This window comes from Heptranchias perlo, unplaced genomic scaffold, assembly GCF_035084215.1.
Source record: "Heptranchias perlo isolate sHepPer1 unplaced genomic scaffold, sHepPer1.hap1 HAP1_SCAFFOLD_231, whole genome shotgun sequence".
Classification (NCBI taxonomy): Eukaryota; Metazoa; Chordata; class Chondrichthyes; order Hexanchiformes; family Hexanchidae; genus Heptranchias; species Heptranchias perlo.
Genome location: NW_027139245.1, coordinates 521013 through 531495, shown reverse-complemented (window position 1 = coordinate 531495; position 10483 = coordinate 521013).

Genomic DNA, 10483 nt, shown 5'->3' with positions numbered 1-10483 from the left:
GAGGGACTGGAATAGTGTGACTTCTGATCAGGAGAGTCGGGAGTGTGAGAGAGGGACTGGAATAGTGTGACTTCTGATCAGGAGAGTCGGGAGTGAGAGGGACTGGAATAGTGTGACTTCTGATCAGGAGAGTCGGGAGAGTGAGAGAGGGACTGGAATAGTGTGACTTCTGATCAGGAGAGTCGGGAGTGTGAGAGAGGGACTGGAATAGTGTGACTTCTGATCAGGAGAGTCGGGAGAGTGAGAGAGGGACTGGAATAGTGTGACTTCTGATCAGGAGAGTCGGGAGAGTGAGAGAGGAACTGGAATAGTGTGACTTCTGATCAGGAGAGTCGGGAGTGAGAGGGACTGGAATAGTGTGACTTCTGATCAGGAGAGTCGGGAGAGTGAGAGAGGGACTGGAATAGTGTGACTTCTGATCAGGAGAGTCGGGAGTGTGAGAGAGGGACTGGAATAGTGTGACTTCTGATCAGGAGAGTCGGGAGTGAGAGGGACTGGAATAGTGTGACTTCTGATCAGGAGAGTCGGGAGAGTGTGAGAGGGACTGGAATAGTGTGACTTCTGATCAGGAGAGTCGGGAGTGTGAGAGAGGGACTGGAATAGTGTGACTTCTGATCAGGAGAGTCGGGAGAGTGAGAGAGGGACTGGAATAGTGTGACTTCTGATCAGGAGAGTCGGGAGTGTGAGAGGGACTGGAATAGTGTGACTTCTGATCAGGAGAGTCGGGAGAGTGAGAGAGGGACTGGAATAGTGTGACTTCTGATCAGGAGAGTCGGGAGTGAGAGGGACTGGAATAGTGTGACTTCTGATCAGGAGAGTCGGGAGAGTGAGAGAGGGACTGGAATAGTGTGACTTCTGATCAGGAGAGTCGGGAGTGTGAGAGAGGGACTGGAATAGTGTGACTTCTGATCAGGAGAGTCGGGAGAGTGTGAGAGGGACTGGAATAGTGTGACTTCTGATCAGGAGAGTCGGGAGAGTGAGAGAGGGACTGGAATAGTGTGACTTCTGATCAGGAGAGTCGGGAGAGTGAGAGAGGGACTGGAATAGTGTGACTTCTGATCAGGAGAGTCGGGAGAGTGAGAGAGGGACTGGAATAGTGTGACTTCTGATCAGGAGAGTCGGGAGTGTGAGAGGGACTGGAATAGTGTGACTTCTGATCAGGAGAGTCGGGAGAGTGTGAGAGGGACTGGAATAGTGTGACTTCTGATCAGGAGAGTCGGGAGAGTGAGAGAGGGACTGGAATAGTGTGACTTCTGATCAGGAGAGTCGGGAGAGTGAGAGAGGGACTGGAATAGTGTGACTTCTGATCAGGAGAGTCGGGAGAGTGAGAGAGGGACTGGAATAGTGTGACTTCTGATCAGGAGAGTCGGGAGAGTGAGAGAGGGACTGGAATAGTGTGACTTCTGATCAGGAGAGTCGGGAGAGTGTGAGAGGGACTGGAATAGTGTGACTTCTGATCAGGAGAGTCGGGAGAGTGAGAGAGGGACTGGAATAGTGTGACTTCTGATCAGGAGAGTCGGGAGAGTGAGAGAGGGACTGGAATAGTGTGACTTCTGATTAGGAGAGTCGGGAGAGTGAGAGAGGGACTGGAATAGTGTGACTTCTGATCAGGAGAGTCGGGAGAGTGAGAGAGGAACTGGAATAGTGTGACTTCTGATCAGGAGAGTCGGGAGAGTGAGAGAGGGACTGGAATAGTGTGACTTCTGATCAGGAGAGTCGGGAGAGTGAGAGAGGAACTGGAATAGTGTGACTTCTGATCAGGAGAGTCGGGAGAGTGAGAGAGGGACTGGAATAGTGTGACTTCTGATCAGGAGAGTCGGGAGAGTGTGAGAGGGACTGGAATAGTGTGACTTCTGATCAGGAGAGTCGGGAGAGTGAGAGAGGGACTGGAATAGTGTGACTTCTGATCAGGAGAGTCGGGAGAGTGAGAGAGGGACTGGAATAGTGTGACTTCTGATCAGGAGAGTCGGGAGAGTGAGAGAGGGACTGGAATAGTGTGACTTCTGATCAGGAGAGTCGGGAGAGTGAGAGAGGGACTGGAATAGTGTGACTTCTGATCAGGAGAGTCGGGAGAGTGAGAGAGGGACTGGAATAGTGTGACTTCTGATCAGGAGAGTCGGGAGTGAGAGAGGAACTGGAATAGTGTGACTTCTGATCAGGAGAGTCGGGAGAGTGAGAGAGGGACTGGAATAGTGTGACTTCTGATCAGGAGAGTCGGGAGAGTGTGAGAGGGACTGGAATAGTGTGACTTCTGATCAGGAGAGTCGGGAGTGAGAGGCACTGGAATAGTGTGACTTCTGATCAGGAGAGTCGGGAGAGTGAGAGAGGGACTGGAATAGTGTGACTTCTGATCAGGAGAGTCGGGAGTGAGAGAGGGACTGGAATAGTGTGACTTCTGATCAGGAGAGTCGGGAGAGTGAGAGAGGGACTGGAATAGTGTGACTTCTGATCAGGAGAGTCGGGAGAGTGTGAGAGGGACTGGAATAGTGTGACTTCTGATCAGGAGAGTCGGGAGAGTGAGAGAGGGACTGGAATAGTGTGACTTCTGATCAGGAGAGTCGGGAGAGTGAGAGAGGGACTGGAATAGTGTGACTTCTGATCAGGAGAGTCGGGAGAGTGAGAGAGGGACTGGAATAGTGTGACTTCTGATCAGGAGAGTCGGGAGAGTGAGAGAGGGACTGGAATAGTGTGACTTCTGATCAGGAGAGTCGGGAGTGAGAGGGACTGGAATAGTGTGACTTCTGATCAGGAGAGTCGGGAGAGTGAGAGAGGGACTGGAATAGTGTGACTTCTGATCAGGAGAGTCGGGAGAGTGAGAGAGGGACTGGAATAGTGTGACTTCTGATCAGGAGAGTCGGGAGTGTGAGAGAGGGACTGGAATAGTGTGACTTCTGATCAGGAGAGTCGGGAGAGTGAGAGAGGGACTGGAATAGTGTGACTTCTGATCAGGAGAGTCGGGAGAGTGAGAGAGGGACTGGAATAGTGTGACTTCTGATCAGGAGAGTCGGGAGAGTGAGAGAGGGACTGGAATAGTGTGACTTCTGATCAGGAGAGTCGGGAGTGAGAGGGACTGGAATAGTGTGACATCTGATCAGGAGTGTCGGGAGAGTGTGAGAGGGACTGGAATAGTGTGACTTCTGATCAGGAGAGTCGGGAGAGTGAGAGAGGGACTGGAATAGTGTGACTTCTGATCAGGAGAGTCAGGAGAGTGAGAGGGACTGGAATAGTGTGACTTCTGATCAGGAGAGTCGGGAGAGTGAGAGAGGGACTGGAATAGTGTGACTTCTGATCAGGAGAGTCGGGAGAGTGAGAGAGGGACTGGAATAGTGTGACTTCTGATCAGGAGAGTCGGGAGAGTGAGAGAGGACTGGAATAGTGTGACTTCTGATCAGGAGAGTCGGGAGTGTGAGAGAGGGACTGGAATAGTGTGACTTCTGATCAGGAGAGTCGGGAGAGTGAGAGAGGAACTGGAATAGTGTGACTTCTGATCAGGAGAGTCGGGAGAGTGAGAGAGGGACTGGAATAGTGTGACTTCTGATCAGGAGAGTCAGGAGTGTGAGAGGGACTGGAATAGTGTGACTTCTGATCAGGAGAGTCGGGAGTGTGAGAGAGACTGGAATAGTGTGACTTCTGATCAGGAGAGTCGGGAGTGAGAGGGACTGGAATATTGTGACTTCTGATCAGGAGAGTCGGGAGAGTGAGAGGGACTGGAATAGTGTGACTTCTGATCAGGAGAGTCGGGAGTGTGAGAGGGACTGGAATAGTGTGACTTCTGATCAGGAGAGTCGGGAGTGTGAGAGGGACTGGAATAGTGTGACTTCTGATCAGGAGAGTCGGGAGTGTGAGAGGGACTGGAATAGTGTGACTTCTGATCAGGAGACTCGGGAGAGTGTGAGAGGGACTGGAATAGTGTGACTTCTGATCAGGAGAGTCGGGAGTGAGAGGGACTGGAATAGTGTGACTTCTGATCAGGAGAGTCGGGAGTGAGAGGGACTGGAATAGTGTGACTTCTGATCAGGAGAGTCGGGAGAGTGAGAGAGGGACTGGAATAGTGTGACTTCTGATCAGGAGAGTCGGGAGTGTGAGAGAGGGACTGGAATAGTGTGACTTCTGATCAGGAGAGTCGGGAGAGTGAGAGAGGGACTGGAATAGTGTGACTTCTGATCAGGAGAGTCGGGAGTGAGAGGGACTGGAATAGTGTGACTTCTGATCAGGAGAGTCGGGAGTGTGAGAGAGGGACTGGAATAGTGTGACTTCTGATCAGGAGAGTCGGGAGAGTGAGAGAGGGACTGGAATAGTGTGACTTCTGATCAGGAGAGTCGGGAGAGTGAGAGAGGGACTGGAATAGTGTGACTTCTGATCAGGAGAGTCGGGAGAGTGAGAGAGGGACTGGAATATTGTGACTTCTGATCAGGAGAGTCGGGAGAGTGAGAGGGACTGGAATAGTGTGACTTCTGATCAGGAGAGTCGGGAGAGTGAGAGAGGGACTGGAATAGTGTGACTTCTGATCAGGAGAGTCGGGAGAGTGAGAGAGGGACTGGAATAGTGTGACTTCTGATCAGGAGAGTCGGGAGTGTGAGAGAGGGACTGGAATAGTGTGACTTCTGATCAGGAGAGTCGGGAGAGTGAGAGAGGGACTGGAATAGTGTGACTTCTGATCAGGAGAGTCGGGAGAGTGAGAGATGGACTGGAATAGTGTGACTTCTGATCAGGAGAGTCGGGAGAGTGAGAGAGGGACTGGAATAGTGTGACTTCTGATCAGGAGAGTCGGGAGAGTGAGAGAGGGACTGGAATATTGTGACTTCTGATCAGGAGAGTCGGGAGAGTGAGAGGGACTGGAATAGTGTGACTTCTGATCAGGAGAGTCGGGAGAGTGAGAGAGGGACTGGAATAGTGTGACTTCTGATCAGGAGAGTCGAGAGTGTGAGAGAGGGACTGGAATTGTGTGACTTCTGATCAGGAGAGTCGGGAGTGTGAGAGAGGACTGGAATAGTGTGACTTCTGATCAGGAGAGTCGGGAGAGTGAGAGGGACTGGAATAGTGTGACTTCTGATCAGGAGAGTCGGGAGAGTGAGGAGGGACTGGAATAGTGTGACTTCTGATCAGGAGAGTCGGGAGAGTGAGAGAGGGACTGGAATAGTGTGACTTCTGATCAGGAGAGTCGGGAGTGTGAGAGAGGGACTGGAATAGTGTGACTTCTGAGCAGGAGAGTCGGGAGAGTGAGAGAGGGACTGGAATAGTGTGACTTCTGATCAGGAGAGTCGGGAGAGTGAGAGAGGGACTGGAATAGTGTGACTTCTGAGCAGGAGAGTCGGGAGTGAGAGAGGGACTGGAATAGTGTGACTTCTGATCAGGAGAGTCGGGAGAGTGAGAGAGGGACTGGAATAGTGTGACTTCTGATCAGGAGAGTCGGGAGAGTGAGAGAGGGACTGGAATAGTGTGACTTCTGATCAGGAGAGTCGGGAGTGTGAGAGGGACTGGAATAGTGTGACTTCTGATCAGGAGAGTCGGGAGAGTGAGAGAGGGACTGGAATAGTGTGACTTCTGATCAGGAGAGTCGGGAGAGTGAGAGAGGGACTGGAATAGTGTGACTTCTGATCAGGAGAGTCGGGAGAGTGAGAGAGGGACTGGAATAGTGTGACTTCTGATCAGGAGAGTCGGGAGAGTGAGGAGGGACTGGAATCGTGTGACTTCTGATCAGGAGAGTCGGGAGAGTGAGAGAGGAACTGGAATAGTGTGACTTCTGATCAGGAGAGTCGGGAGTGTGAGAGGGACTGGAATAGTGTGACTTCTGATCAGGAGAGTCGGGAGAGTGAGGGAGGGACTGGAATAGTGTGACTTCTGATCAGGAGAGTCGGGAGAGTGAGAGAGGGACTGGAATAGTGTGACTTCTGATCAGGAGAGTCGGGAGTGAGAGGGACTGGAATAGTGTGACTTCTGATCAGGAGAGTCGGGAGAGTGAGAGAGGAACTGGAATAGTGTGACTTCTGATCAGGAGAGTCGGGAGTGAGAGGGACTGGAATAGTGTGACTTCTGATCAGGAGAGTCGGGAGAGTGAGAGAGGGACTGGAATAGTGTGACTTCTGATCAGGAGAGTCGGGAGTGTGAGAGAGGGACTGGAATAGTGTGACTTCTGATCAGGAGAGTCGGGAGAGTGAGAGAGGGACTGGAATAGTGTGACTTCTGATCAGGAGAGTCGGGAGAGTGAGAGAGGGACTGGAATAGTGTGACTTCTGATCAGGAGAGTCGGGAGAGTGAGAGGGACTGGAATAGTGTGACTTCTGATCAGGAGAGTCGGGAGTGAGAGGGACTGGAATAGTGTGACTTCTGATCAGGAGAGTCGGGAGAGTGAGAGAGGAACTGGAATAGTGTGACTTCTGATCAGGAGAGTCGGGAGTGAGAGGGACTGGAATAGTGTGACTTCTGATCAGGAGAGTCGGGAGAGTGAGAGAGGGACTGGAATAGTGTGACTTCTGATCAGGAGAGTCGGGAGTGTGAGAGAGGGACTGGAATAGTGTGACTTCTGATCAGGAGAGTCGGGAGAGTGAGAGAGGGACTGGAATAGTGTGACTTCTGATCAGGAGAGTCGGGAGAGTGAGAGAGGGACTGGAATAGTGTGACTTCTGATCAGGAGAGTCGGCAGTGTGAGAGAGGGACTGGAATAGTGTGACTTCTGATCAGGAGAGTCGGGAGAGTGAGAGAGGGACTGGAATAGTGTGACTTCTGATCAGGAGAGTCGGCAGTGTGAGAGAGGGACTGGAATAGTGTGACTTCTGATCAGGAGAGTCGGGAGAGTGAGAGGGACTGGAATAGTGTGACTTCTGATCAGGAGAGTCGGGAGAGTGAGGGAGGGACTGGAATAGTGTGACTTCTGATCAGGAGAGTCGGGAGAGTGAGAGAGGGACTGGAATAGTGTGACTTCTGATCAGGAGAGTCGGGAGTGTGAGAGAGGGACTGGAATAGTGTGACTTCTGATCAGGAGAGTCGGGAGTGTGAGAGAGGGACTGGAATAGTGTGACTTCTGATCAGGAGAGTCGGGAGAGTGAGAGAGGGACTGGAATAGTGTGACTTCTGATGAGGAGAGTCGGGAGTGTGAGAGGGACTGGAATCGTGTGACTTCTGATCAGGAGAGTCGGGAGTGAGAGAGGGACTGGAATAGTGTGACTTCTGATCAGGAGAGTCGGGAGAGTGAGAGAGGAACTGGAATAGTGTGACTTCTGATCAGGAGAGTCGGGAGAGTGAGAGAGGGACTGGAATAGTGTGACTTCTGATCAGGAGAGTCAGGAGTGTGAGAGGGACTGGAATAGTGTGACTTCTGATCAGGAGAGTCGGGAGTGTGAGAGAGACTGGAATAGTGTGACTTCTGATCAGGAGAGTCGGGAGTGAGAGGGACTGGAATATTGTGACTTCTGATCAGGAGAGTCGGGAGAGTGAGAGGGACTGGAATAGTGTGACTTCTGATCAGGAGAGTCGGGAGTGTGAGAGGGACTGGAATAGTGTGACTTCTGATCAGGAGAGTCGGGAGTGTGAGAGGGACTGGAATAGTGTGACTTCTGATCAGGAGAGTCGGGAGTGTGAGAGGGACTGGAATAGTGTGACTTCTGATCAGGAGACTCGGGAGAGTGTGAGAGGGACTGGAATAGTGTGACTTCTGATCAGGAGAGTCGGGAGTGAGAGGGACTGGAATAGTGTGACTTCTGATCAGGAGAGTCGGGAGAGTGAGAGAGGGACTGGAATAGTGTGACTTCTGATCAGGAGAGTCGGGAGTGAGAGGGACTGGAATAGTGTGACTTCTGATCAGGAGAGTCGGGAGTGAGAGGGACTGGAATAGTGTGACTTCTGATCAGGAGAGTCGGGAGAGTGAGAGAGGGACTGGAATAGTGTGACTTCTGATCAGGAGAGTCGGGAGTGTGAGAGAGGGACTGGAATAGTGTGACTTCTGATCAGGAGAGTCGGGAGAGTGAGAGAGGGACTGGAATAGTGTGACTTCTGATCAGGAGAGTCGGGAGTGAGAGGGACTGGAATAGTGTGACTTCTGATCAGGAGAGTCGGGAGTGTGAGAGAGGGACTGGAATAGTGTGACTTCTGATCAGGAGAGTCGGGAGAGTGAGAGAGGGACTGGAATAGTGTGACTTCTGATCAGGAGAGTCGGGAGAGTGAGAGAGGGACTGGAATAGTGTGACTTCTGATCAGGAGAGTCGGGAGAGTGAGAGAGGGACTGGAATATTGTGACTTCTGATCAGGAGAGTCGGGAGAGTGAGAGGGACTGGAATAGTGTGACTTCTGATCAGGAGAGTCGGGAGAGTGAGAGAGGGACTGGAATAGTGTGACTTCTGATCAGGAGAGTCGGGAGAGTGAGAGAGGGACTGGAATAGTGTGACTTCTGATCAGGAGAGTCGGGAGTGTGAGAGAGGGACTGGAATAGTGTGACTTCTGATCAGGAGAGTCGGGAGAGTGAGAGAGGGACTGGAATAGTGTGACTTCTGATCAGGAGAGTCGGGAGAGTGAGAGATGGACTGGAATAGTGTGACTTCTGATCAGGAGAGTCGGGAGAGTGAGAGAGGGACTGGAATAGTGTGACTTCTGATCAGGAGAGTCGGGAGAGTGAGAGAGGGACTGGAATATTGTGACTTCTGATCAGGAGAGTCGGGAGAGTGAGAGGGACTGGAATAGTGTGACTTCTGATCAGGAGAGTCGGGAGAGTGAGAGAGGGACTGGAATAGTGTGACTTCTGATCAGGAGAGTCGAGAGTGTGAGAGAGGGACTGGAATTGTGTGACTTCTGATCAGGAGAGTCGGGAGTGTGAGAGAGACTGGAATAGTGTGACTTCTGATCAGGAGAGTCGGGAGAGTGAGAGGGACTGGAATAGTGTGACTTCTGATCAGGAGAGTCGGGAGAGTGAGGGAGGGACTGGAATAGTGTGACTTCTGATCAGGAGAGTCGGGAGAGTGAGAGAGGGACTGGAATAGTGTGACTTCTGATCAGGAGAGTCGGGAGTGTGAGAGAGGGACTGGAATAGTGTGACTTCTGAGCAGGAGAGTCGGGAGAGTGAGAGAGGGACTGGAATAGTGTGACTTCTGATCAGGAGAGTCGGGAGAGTGTGAGAGGGACTGGAATAGTGTGACTTCTGATCAGGAGAGTCGGGAGAGTGAGAGAGGGACTGGAATAGTGTGACTTCTGAGCAGGAGAGTCGGGAGTGAGAGAGGGACTGGAATAGTGTGACTTCTGATCAGGAGAGTCGGGAGAGTGAGAGAGGGACTGGAATAGTGTGACTTCTGATCAGGAGAGTCGGGAGAGTGAGAGAGGGACTGGAATAGTGTGACTTCTGATCAGGAGAGTCGGGAGTGTGAGAGGGACTGGAATAGTGTGACTTCTGATCAGGAGAGTCGGGAGAGTGAGAGAGGGACTGGAATAGTGTGACTTCTGATCAGGAGAGTCGGGAGAGTGAGAGAGGGACTGGAATAGTGTGACTTCTGATCAGGAGAGTCGGGAGAGTGAGAGAGGGACTGGAATAGTGTGACTTCTGATCAGGAGAGTCGGGAGAGTGAGAGAGGGACTGGAATAGTGTGACTTCTGATCAGGAGAGTCGGGAGAGTGAGAGAGGGACTGGAATAGTGTGACTTCTGAGCAGGAGAGTCGGGAGAGTGAGAGAGGAACTGGAATAGTGTGACTTCTGATCAGGAGAGTCGGGAGAGTGAGAGAGGGACTGGAATAGTGTGACTTCTGATCAGGAGAGTCGGGAATGTGAGAGAGGGACTGGAATAGTGTGATTTCTGATCAGGAGAGTCGGGAGAGTGAGAGAGGGACTGGAATAGTGTGACTTCTGATCAGGAGAGTCGGGAGAGTGAGAGAGGGACTGGAATAGTGTGACTTCTGATCAGGAGAGTCGGGAGAGTGAGAGAGGGACTGGAATAGTGTGACTTCTGATCAGGAGAGTCGGGAGAGTGAGAGAGGGACTGGAATAGTGTGACTTCTGATCAGGAGAGTCGGGAGAGTGAGGGAGGGACTGGAATAGTGTGACTTCTGATCAGGAGAGTCGGGAGAGTGAGAGAGGGACTGGAATAGTGTGACTTCTGATCAGGAGAGTCGGGAGAGTGAGAGAGGGACTGGAATAGTGTGACTTCTGATCAGGAGAGTCGGGAGAGTGAGAGAGGAACTGGAATAGTGTGACTTCTGATCAGGAGAGTCGGGAGTGAGAGGGACTGGAATAGTGTGACTTCTTATCAGGAGAGTCGGGAGAGTGAGAGAGGGACTGGAATAGTGTGACTTCTGATCAGGAGAGTCGGGAGTGAGAGGGACTGGAATAGTGTGACTTCTGATCAGGAGAGTCGGGAGAGTGTGAGAGGGACTGGAATAGTGTGACTTCTGATCAGGAGAGTCGGGAGAGTGAGAGAGGGACTGGAATAGTGTGACTTCTGATCAGGAGAGTCGGGAGAGTGAGAGAGGGACTGGAATAGTGTGACTTCTGATCAGGAGAGTCGGG